Below are 12,510 nucleotides of genomic sequence, written 5' to 3'. Positions count from 1 at the left end.
TCATTTACCTGGATCGAGGACTCTATTCCTCTTTTCTCCATAGAACATAGAATGGAGAACATTGAACATTACAGCACAGAAGAAGCCCTTTGGCCCATAGTTTTGTGCCAACCTTTTAACTGCTCCAAGATCAATCTAATGCTTCCTTCCTACATAACCCTCCATTTTTCTTTTATCCATATTCTTATAGAAACATAGAAACATAGAAAATAGGTGCAGGAGTAGGCCATTCGGCCCTTCGAGACTGCACCGCCATTTATTATGATCATGGCTGATCATCCAACTCAGAACTCCACCCCAGCCTTCCCTCCATACCCCCTGACCCCCGCAGCCACAAGGGCCATATCTAACTCCCTCTTAAATATAGCCAATGAACTGGCCTCAACTGTTTCCTGTGGCAGAGAATTCCACAGATTCACCACTCTCTGTGTGAAGAAGTTTTTCCTAATCTCGGTCCTAAAAGGCTTCCCCTCTATCCTCAAACTGTGGCCCCTCGTTCTGGCCTTCCCCAACATCGGGAACAATCTTCCTGCATCTAGCCTGTCCAATCCCTTTAGGATTTTATACGTTTCAATCAGATCCCCCCTCAATCTTCTAAATTCCAACGAGTACAAGCCCAGTTCATCCAGTCTTTCTTCATATGAAAGTCCTGCCATCCCAGGAATCAATCTGGTGAACCTTCTTTGTACTCCCTCTATGGCAAGGATGTTTTTCCTCAGATTAGGGGACCAAAACTGCACACAATACTCCAGGTGTGGTCTCACCAAGGCCTTGTACAACTGCAGTAGTACCTCCCTGCTCCTGTACTCGAATCTTCTCGCTATAAATGCCAGCATACCATTCACCTTTTTCACCGCCTGCTGTATCTGCATGCCCACTTTCAATGACTGGTGTATAATGACACCCAGGTCTCGTTGCATCTCCCCTTTTCCTAATCGGCCACCATTCAGATAATAATCTGTTTTCCTATGTTTGCCACCAAAGTGGATAACTTCACATTTATCCACATTAAATTGCATCTGCCATGAATTTACCCACTCACCCAACCTATCCAAGTCACCCTGCATCCTCTTAGCATCCTCCTCACAGCTAACACTGCCACCCAGCTTCGTGTCATCTGCAAACTTGGAGATGCTGCATTTAATTCCCTCATCCAAGTCATTAATATATATTGTGAACAACTGGGGTCCCAGCACTGAGCCTTGCGGTACCCCACTAGTCACCGCCTGCCATTCTGAAAAGGTCCCATTTATTCCCACTCTTTGCTTCCTGTCTGCTAACCAATTCCTACCGTGTGCCTTAAGTTTGCACACGAATCTCCTGTGTGGGACCTTGTCAAAAGCCTTTTGAAAATCCAAATATACCACATCCACTGGTTCTCCCCTATCCACTCTACTAGTTACATCCTCAAAAAATTCTATGAGATTCGTCAGACATGATTTTCCTTTCACAAATCCATGCTGACTTTGTCCGATGATTTCACCGCTTTCCAAATGTGCTGTTATCACATCCTTGATAACTGACTCCAGCAGTTTCCCCACCACCGACGTTAGGCTAACCGGTCTATAATTCCCCGGTTTCTCTCTTCCTCCTTTTTTAAAAAGTGGAGTTACATTAGCCACCCTCCAATCCTCAGGAACTAGTCCAGAATCTAACGAGTTTTGAAAAATTATCACTAATGTATCCATTATTTCTTGGGCTACTTCCTTAAGCACTCTAGGATGCAGACCATCTGGCTCGGGGGATTTATCTGCCTTCAATCCCTTCAATTTACCTAACACCACTTCCCTACTAACATGTATTTCGCTCAGTTCCTCCATCTCACTGGACCCTCTGTCCCCTACTAAGAGTCCCTTAAATGTCCCTAATGTACCTGCCTCCACCACCACCCCTGGCAGTGGATTCCATACATCTACCACTCTCATTATATAAAAAACTCTGGCATCACTCCTGGACTTTCCATCAATCACTTTAAAGCATAATTGTCCTTGAACTGCATACCATGTTAGACCATTTCATAGACTACTTAAGAGTTAAATACATTGAAAAGTTTGAAGTTACAAACAGGTTGATATATTTCCTCTTCAAAGCACAGTCTGGTGGTTTTATTGGCGACCTGCTTTATCAAGAAAACATCCAGCTTATTAAGTGAATTTAAAGTTGGTTGCTGTCATGATCAAGTCTCTAGACTTCCTCCAGATATCAGGGTTACACGCACAGCAGTTTAGACACTGCATCACTAGCGTCACAAGCACAGTGCATACAGTAACTGAAATGCTCCCTCTCACATAGCCTTTGACACTGCACAGCTGGTATTCTCTCTTATATAATGTTTTATTAAAGTGCTCCACAGTTTTCAGGCTGGGTAAAATTCCAGCTCAGAGCAATGGTTGGTCCGGGCAGCTTTAAAAAAAATTAGAGGGAACATTAATCAGAAGAACAAATCAAAGGAGTGATTCACATTCAAGAACTCTTCAACTCATGTTCTCAGTATTTATTAACTTTTTTATTTATTTTTGTCTTTTGCACTGTGGATGTTTGTCAATCTTTGTTCTGGGTCGTTTTTTTTTCAAAATTCTGTTGAATCTTAACTGAATTTTACAGGAGCACTGTTGAGAAGATCCCAACAAGCTGCACCTCCATCTGGTATGGGAGCAGCCAAGCATCCGACCAGAAATCCCCACCAAGGACAGTGAGAACCGCTGAGAGGATCACAGGGGTCTCCCTACCATCCATCAGGGACATTTATCAGGAGCACTGCATATTATCAACGATCCCAACTGATGCATAAAAACAAGAACAGTCAGAATGGGAAATAATTTCTTCTGTCAGGCCACTAGGCTTCTGAACTCGCTGCCGCATCGCATTCAACATGACACCGGTTATTATGTTCTGTACTTTACAATATTTAATTATGCACTTTGTTTATTTATGCGCAATTCATTTGTAGATTTTATCTAAGTTATTGTGTGTTATGTGTACTACAGCGCTTTACACCCTGGTCTGGAGAAACATTGTCTCATTTGATGGTATACGTGTACATAGTTAAATGACAATAAACTCAACTTGACTTGAATTTCTTTATTTCCTTGTAAATGCCTGGAAGAAAATGAATGCCAGGATAGTACATGTACTTTGATAATCAATTTACTTTGAATCAATGGCAGAACATCTAGGTCATGGACTATTAGGGAGAGTTTGAGGCCACACAAGATTTTGGAATCACATATCTGATGATGTGCCTCTATGTGGTACAAGTGAGACAAGATCCACATTTCCATCGGGTTCAGATGAAGGATAAACAAGAACACAGAGGATCGCAAGAGGGCAGCACAGGGTTGTGGGCATCGGCCAGCCCCGTCACAGGCACAGCTCTCCACACCACTGAGGACATCTTTGAGAGGCAGCGCCTCAGGAAGTCGGCACCCATCACTGCGGACCCTCTCCGCCCAGCTCATGCCCTCCTCTCATTACTGCTGCCAGGGTGGACGTACAGAAGTTTAAAGACCCACACTCAGTAATTCAGAAACAGGCTCTTCTCCTCCACCATCAAATCTCTGAACGGTCCATGAACCCACGAACACTACCTCATTATTCTTTCTTTCTGCACTATTTATTTTTGTAATTTATAGCAATTTTATGTCGTTGCACTGTACTGTTACTGCAGAACAACAAATTTCATGCCATGAAAGTCAGTGACAATAAACCTGATTCTGATTCAGCATGTAAACTGGATAGTAGAGAATAAGGTGGCATCATATTCTTTATGGAAATTGATTTTCCCTGAAGCTTGGAGAGATGATGAGTATCTGAAAGAAAGTATATTGTAACAAAACTATATCAAACTAATGGAATTAGGAAGAGATAAAATCTCACAATTTATCTACCCAGATCAAAGGGCCACACAAAGGGAAAGAATGTAGGTCTCCCCCCCTCAAGCCGCACCACCATCCTGATTTGAAAATGCACCATCACTTTTGCACATCCCAATAGAACGTGAAGCATGATATTCAGGGATACATAGGGTGTTACGTTGTGGAAAGTCATGGAATGTCTGGTTTTCTAGGAACGCAACCCTTCTGTAATCAAAGGGGCTGGCATGAAATGCTTTCTTTCCTCACCTGTCAGGGTATAGTAAAATTCAATGAAAATTTATTATCAAAGTACATTTACGTCACCACATACTAACTTGAGATTCATTTTCTTGCAGGCATTTACATGAAATTTAAGAAAAACAATAGAATTTATGAATTATTATACATAGCAAAGAATGATAAACATCCAATGTGCAAAAGAAGAGAAATTCTGCAAACAATAACATTCTTACAAGTAAATAATATGGAAAAATTGAATTGTAGAGTCCTTGAAAGTGAGCTTGTAGATTGTGGATTCTGTTCCGTAATGAAGTGAGTAAAATTTTCCACACTGCTTCAGGATAACAACTGTTCCTCAGCCTGGTGGCTTGGGTCCGAAGGCTCCTGTACCTCCTTCAGGATGGTAGTAGCAAGAAGTGAGCAAGGACTGGTTAGTGGAGATCTTTGATGACGGATACTGCTTTCTTGTGGCAGTGGTCCTTGGAGATGTGCGCAATGGTGGGGAAGGTTTCTCTTGTGATGGACTGGCCTGTATCCAACACTTTTTCCGTCGTTGGATACTGGTGTTTCCATAGCAGACCTTGATGCAACCAGTCAAGATACAACCCACCGTGCACCTTTTGAAAGAAGTAGAAGCTGAATCTACACAAACTTTTAAGAAAGTAAAGGCAGTGTCACCAAAGAAAGCTCAGGAAAGGAGTTGCTGAATCCCACCATGATGTGCCTAAGGTCTCAGCCTATCAGCCTATCCCACCAAGTCCTTCCATCTTACAGACAGCTGGTCATCATAAAGACACACAAGCTGACCTAGTCAGGCATGGTAAATGGATAGCCTTTACATCTAGTATAATTGCATCAGCAGAAACAGGATAAGCCAACACAGACAGAAAGCAGTGAGCAAGGACGTGCAAAGTCCCACATCTCTCACTCAGGGAGGAAGCTTATCAAATAAACCAATCACAAATTTCACAGATTAGAACCCAGGTATCACACCAGAGAGTCTGCAAAAATTATATTTGTAGCACCACAGCGCATCATGGAGAGCTGAAGCCTCACAGTTGCAATGACCAAGTTCAGTCCAGAACTCGGAACCAGTCTGAGTGGAGTTTGCACGTCCTCCTGTAGCTACGTAAGGTTTCCTATGGTGCTCCAGTTTCCTCCCACATCCTGAAGCTGTGTAGGTTGCTGGATTAATTGTCTCTAATGTGCAGTAGAATCTGGGTGAATTTAATGGGAATGTGAGGGAGAAGCAATTGGGATGAGTGTAGGGTTAGTGTAAATGAGTGCTTGAACAGCAGACGGCAGTGCGGGAAGGCATGAAGTACATCACTGGCTTCAATCAGCCTAGCTGTAGAGCCTCAGAATGCAGCCATGAATGGGTTAATGAGTTAAACCAATTCTTCAATAGGTTTGATAATTGCCCTCCTGTTCACACCCCACTTTAACACACCAGTCCAGGTGCCGAGGCACACAATGCTCCCTCAGCAGTAATGCCTCCCCTCCTCCCTCTCCCCCCCCCCCCAGGCCAACACGTGAATGAACAACACAGGCCGCCACTCTCTATGTCCCCTCCTTCCCCAGCACCTACCATCCACACCTTCACATACCAACTGCTATCGTCCCGATCTCCACCTCCCCCAGCCCTCACTTTCCACCAGCTCACCTTCACTGCTGAGCAGGAGAGAAGGGTTCTGGGGAAACGCAGCAAAGCAATGGGACCAGATGGTGTGAACTCCAAGATCCTGAGGTATTGTGCTGAGCAGCTGTGTGGAGTTCTCCAGCTCACTTTCAATCTGAGTCTCAGCCTGGAAAGGGTTCCAACTGTGTGGAAAACATCATGTGTGATCCCAGTACCCAGCAAGGGCCAATGAAAAGTCTTGAATGACTACTGTTCACTGTGCTGACCAGAGGCTGGTCCTAAGTCACCTTTGACCCCCGGTCAGATCAGGCTCCGATCCCCTGCAATTTAGCTGCCTGCATATTGGAGTCGATGATGCTCTCATCTACCTGCTGAATAGAGCCTACATTCACTTGGATAAGCAGGGCAGCACTGTGAGGACCATGTTTTTTTTAATTTCTTAAGTGCCTTCAATACCATACAGCCGCCATTGCTGGGAGAAAAGCTCCATTCAATGCAGGCTGGCACTTCCATTGCATTCTGGGTAATGGATGACCTGACTGGCAGACCACAGTTGGTGCAGCTTCAGAGCTGTGTGTCAGGCATGGCTATAAGCAGCACTGGGGCCGCATACGGGCCTGTGTTGCCCCCCCTCCTGTTTACCCTGTATACCTCGGACTTTTGATACAACACTGAGTCATGTCATCTGCAGTAATTCTCTGATGACTCAGCAATAGTTGGGTGTATAAAGGCAGGACAGGAGGATGAATACAGGGCCCTGGTGGAGGACTTTGTCAAATAGTGCAAGCTGAATGATCTGTGGCTGAACATCAATAAGACAAAGGAGATGACGATGGACTTCAGGAAGACCAATCCTGCACTGCTCCCTGTTACTATCAATGGTGAGGTCGTGGATGTGGTGAGGACCTACAAGTACCTGGGAGTGCACCTGGATGACAGATTTGAGTGGAGTACCAACATAGAGACTGGGTACAAGATGGGCCAGAGTCACCTCTACTACCTGAGGAGACTGAGGTCCTTTGAAGTATGCAGGCCACTCCTTCACATGTTCTACCAGTGTGTTGTTGCCAGTATAATCTTCAATGTGGTGGTGTGCTGGGACAACGGCATCAAAAGAGGCTCAATAAACATTAGAAAGGCTGGCTCTGTTATAGGAGTCAAACTGGACAGACTGGAGGCTGTGGTAGAACAAAGGACCCTACAGAAAATCCTGGTAATTCTGGACAATATTTCTCACCCTCTGCATGCCTTGTTGGCTGAACAGAGGAGCACCTTTAGTAACAGACTAAGACAACTGCACAGCTTCAATAAGCACTGTATGAGGTCATTCTATAATGAGTTAACCTGTAGCCGGGGAAGTGATGACCCACCCTCCTGTTAGACTGTTTGAGGTAACTTATTTTTTATTCTTTCTCACTTTTCTTCTAATGTTTGTATATCTGTGCACTTGCAATGCCACTGTGACTCTGTAATTTCCTTTGGGATCAATAAAGTATCTATCTATCTTACTGGGCACTGGGCACAGAAAAGGCTGTTTACTGACTCTATGAGTGTGTCTTCAGACTGAGAAGTGTGGCAGGAAGAGCAAATCAGACAGGAAGGCTCTACAGCGAGCTGTCAAAACTACCCAATGCATCACCGACACCAGCCTAACCACCAGCAAGGACATATATACACACACATATATACACAGAAAGGTACCAGAAAAGGGCCAGCCACATCACAAAGGATCCCAACCACCCTGCTCATGGACTGTTTGTTCCACTCCCATCAGTACCATCCATACCAGGGTGACCAGACTCAAAAACAGTTACTTTCCCCATGCAGTAAGGCTGATCAACACCTCCACCCATTACCCCTCCTCCATTTACCCCACCCACACTATTTTATCATTTCCTGTCAGTCACCTTATGTACAGACACTCCTGTGCCTAGAGTCACTTTATGGACATACAATCAATCTATGCATGTATATAACCCATTTTATATATTTATATTTATTTTTTTTTTATTATTGCATCTTTTGTGCTGCATCAGATCTGGAATAACAATTATTTTGTTCTCCTTTACCCTTATGTATTGGAAATTACATTAAATAATCTTGCAGAGAAGGGGTACTGACAGATGTGTTATCTTAAACATCACCACAGCAGACGCATCGAATGAGAGATTTATGTGAGAAGATAAACTACCAAGTAAATTTGACACCTCCTTGGTCAAGAAAGCACAGCAGAGTCTCCAGTTTCTGAGGATATTAAAATGATTGAGGTTCCCTCCACACTTAACCAATTTTTACAGGAGTACCATCGAGGGTGTCCTTGACAGCTGCACCACCATCTGGTACAGCAATTGCAAAGGAACTGACCAGAAAACCCTACAAAAGATTATGAGGACATCTTGGATCAAGTTCTCAGTGTTCTTAAGTGGAAGGGCGAACAGCTGAAGGTTGTGATCTATGCAGGTACCAATGACATGGGTAGATGAGTGACAAAGTTCTGTATTAGGAGCTCAGGGCATCAGATACTAAGTTCAAGGGCAGAACCTCCAGGGTTGTGATCTCAGCATTGTTACCCATGCCACGTGCTAGTGAGGCTAGAACTAGGAAGATTATGCAGTTTAACTCATGGCTAAGGAGTTGGTGTAGGAGGGAGGGCGTAAGAGTTTTGGATCATTGGGCTCTCTTGCAGAACATAGGACGTGTATAGAAGGGACGGTTTATGCTGAACTGAAGGGGGACTAATATCCTAGTAGGAAGGTTTGTTAATGCTACACATTGGGGTTTAAACTAGAGTTTCAGTGGGATGGAAACCGCAGTGCCAGAACAGTTAGTGTGGAGATTGTGGAGGCAGATGTTGGTAAGGCTTCAGACAAACTGAGGAATCAAAAGGTTGAGCATGGTGCGACTGGTGTCCTGAGCTGCCTGTATTTCAAAGCTAGAAGTATTCTAGGAAAAGCGGATAAGCTCAGGGCATGGATCAGCGCCTGGAATTATGACATTGTAGCCATTAGTGAAACTTGGTTGCAGAAGAGACGGGACTGGCTGCTGAATATTCTGGGCTTCCATTCTTTTAGACATGACAGAGCAGGAGGGATTAAAGGAGGAGGGGTGGTGTTACTAGTCAGGACAAATATCATGGCAGTACTTTGTCAGGACAGACTGGAGAACTCAACTAGTGAGGCGCTATGCTTGGAACTGAGAAGTGAATAAAGTAATGGGGGTATATGACAGACCAGCCAAGAATCCTAGAGATTTACAGAAACAAGTTTGTAAAGAAGTTGCACACTGTTGCAAGAAACATAAGGTTGTTAAGGTAGGAAATTTTAACTTTCCACATATTGACTGGGAATCCATACTATAAAAGGACTAGATGGGATAGAGTTTGTCAAATGCGTCCAGGAAAGTTTCTTTCATCGGTACATAGAAGTCTCAATGAGACTGGATCTGCTATTAGGGAATGAGACAGGGCAGGTGACAGAAGTTTGTGTAGGGGAACATTTTGCATCCAGTGACCACAATGCCATTAGTTTCAAAGTATATACTGTATGCTGCAAAAAAAAAAGGTCTGGTAGGAAGGTTGAGATTCTAAATTGGAGAAAGCCAATTTTGATGGTATCAGAAATGATCTGGCAAGTGTGGATTGGAACAGGCTGACTTCTGGCAAAGGTGTACTTGGAAAGTAGGAGGCCATCAAAAGTGAAATTTGGAGAGAACAAAGCTTGTGTGTGCCTGTCAGAATAAAAGGTAAAGATAAGCAGTGCAGGGAACCTTGGTTTTCAAGAGATATTGAGACCCTGGTTAAGAGAAAAATGGAGGTTCAATAGAAGGTATAGGCAGGTAGGAACAAATGAAGAACTTATGGTGTACAAGAAAGGCAAGAGAACACTGAAGAATGAAATCAGGAAGGCTTAAAGAAGGCATAAAGTTGCTCTAGCAGCGAAGGTGAAGGAGAATCCTAAGAGATTCAACAGACATGTTAAGAGCAAAAAGATTGCAAGGGACAAAATTAGTCCTCTGGAAGACCAGAATGGCAATCCATGTGTGAAGCTAAAACAGATGGAGGAGATCTTAAATGCATTCTTTGCATTTGTATTTTCTGTGGAGATGGATACAGAGTCTATAAAAGTGAGGCTAAGTGACATCAACTTCATGGACCCTGTACAGATTACAGAGGAGGAGGTGTTTGCTACCCTGAGGCAAATCAGTATGGATAAATCCCCAGGGCCTGACAAGATGTTCCTTCAGACCCTATGAGAGACAAGTGCAGAAATTGGCAGACCCCTAGCAGAAATATTTAAAACATTCTTCGTGACAGAAGAGGTACCAGAGGATTGGAAGGTAGCCAATGTTTCCGCTGTTTAAAAAAGGCTCTAAACAGAAACCAGGAAATTACGGACTGGTGAGTCAGATTATCAGTTGTGGGAAAATTATTGGAAGATATGCTGAGGAACCAGATATATAAGCATTTGGATAGGCATGGACTGATTAAGGATATTCACATGGCTTCTTTTATGGTAGGTCATGTCCAACCAATTTTATAGAGTTTTTCAGTGAAGTTACCAGGAAAGTGGATGAAGGCAAAGCAGTGGATGTTGTCTACGTGGACTTTAGGAAGACATTTGACAGGGTCCCACATGGGAGGTTAGTCAAGAAGGTTCAGTCACTCAGCATTCGGGATGAGGTAATAAATTGGATTAGACATTGGCTTTGCAGGAGAAGCCACAGAGTGGTAGTAAAGAGTTGCCTCTCTGACTAGAGGCCTGTGACAAGTGGAGTGCCACAGGGATCGGGGCTGGGTCCTTTGTTGTTTGCCATCTATATCAACAATCTGGATGATAACATGGTTAACTGGATCAGCAAATTTGCAGATGACACCTAGATTGGGGGTACAGTGGACAGTGAGGAAGACTGTCATGGTTTGCAAAGGGGTCTACATCAGCTGGAAAAATGGGCTGAAAATTGGCAGGTGGAATTTAATGCAGACAAGTGTGAGGTGTTACACTTCATTAGGACCGACCAGGATAGGTCTTACACAGTAAATGGCAGGGCACTGAGGAATGCAGTAGGACAGGTCCATAATTCATTGAAAGTGGCATGACAGGTAGATAAGGTCATAAAGAGAGCTTTTGGCATATTGGCCTTCATAAATCATTGAATACAGGAGATGGGATGTTATATTGAAATTGTATGACATGTTGGTGAGGCCTAATTTGGAGTATTGTGTGCAGGATTTGGTCATCTATCTACAGCAAAGATCTAAACAAGATTGAAAGAGTATAGAGAAAATTTACAAGGATGTTGCCGGGTCTGGATGACCTGAACGATAAGGTAAGATTGAATAGGTTAGGACATGATTCTTTCGAACAAAGAAGATTGAAATCAGATTTGACAGAGGTACAAAACATTATGAGGGGTATAGAAAGAGTAAATGCAAGCACTGATGTTAGGTGGGACTGCAACCAGAGGTCATAGCTTAAGGGTGAACGGTGAGAAGTTTAAGGGGAACATGAGGAGAAGCGTCTTCACGCAGAGCATGATGAGAGTAGAGCATGCGAACTTGATTTCAATGTTGAAGGTAAGTTTGAATAGGTACATGGATAGTAGGGATATGGAGGGCTATGGTCCTGGTGCAGGTCGATGGGAGTAGGTAACGTAAATGGTTTCAGCATGGACTAGATGGACTGAAGGGCCTGTTTTTGTGCTGAACTTTTCTAAGACTCTGTCACTCTATGACTGTGACTGTTGAGAGGATTGTCAAGGTCTCTCTTCCATTCATCTGAGATACCTATCCAGAGCACTATGCATGCAGGGTCCTTTGCATAGTCAATGATCCCTCCCATCCATTAACAATCTCTTTGAACACCCTCCCCTTCCACCCCACTATCAGGCAGGAGGTACCATAGCATTAGGAAAAGAACTGTTCAGATTGGAAACAGCTCCTTCCTCCAGGCTGTGAGACTACTGAACTCCCTGCCTCCACCCAGGTATCATCAAGTATGAAGTGTCAGTAGCGTTATACTGTTTACTTTTTAATTTGTTTTATATATGCACCTTATTATTAATTTATTTGTGGTAATATTACTTTATGTGTTATGTGTGAGATATATGAACTGTATTATAGGGTCATTGAAAAATACAGCAAAAAAAAACAGGTTCTTCAACCCATCTAGCCCTCGCTGAACCATATAAACTACCTTCTCCATCGACCTGAACCCAGCTCATAGCCCTCCATGCACCTATCTAAACTTTTCTTAATTATTGAAATCAAGCTCACGTGCACCACTTGAATCAGTAGCTTGTTCACAACTCTGTTGACTCTCTGAGTGAAGTGGTTTCCCTTTATGTTCCTTAACACAGTCTAACAAAATGCCTAAAGCTTTCTTTATGACCATATCTACCTGTGATGACACTATCAATGAATTTTGGACCTGTTTTTTTTCCAGGTAGTCCAAATCCCAGTGAAAGCCATGATAGCCTTCCTGATTGTCCACTACGCTCCCAATCTTGGAGTCATGGGCGAATCTGCTGATCCAGTTAACCACATTATCATCCAGATCATTGAGACAGATGACAACAACAACAGACCCAGCACTGATCACTGAAGCACTCCACTAGGCACAGGCCTCCATCGAAGAGGCAACCCTCTACTACCTCTCTCTGTCTTCTCTCACAAAGCCAATGTCTAATCCAATTACCTCATTATACTCATTATGCTCTTACCTGCTATACTTGCTTTACTGTTGTTAGTTTGCCTTGTTGCTGTGCTGTTGTTGTTTTGCT

Source organism: Mobula hypostoma, chromosome 6 (assembly GCF_963921235.1).
Source record: "Mobula hypostoma chromosome 6, sMobHyp1.1, whole genome shotgun sequence".
Classification (NCBI taxonomy): Eukaryota; Metazoa; Chordata; class Chondrichthyes; order Myliobatiformes; family Myliobatidae; genus Mobula; species Mobula hypostoma.
The sequence above is the reverse complement of the archived record's forward strand: the minus strand, read 5'-3'. Positions refer to the sequence as shown.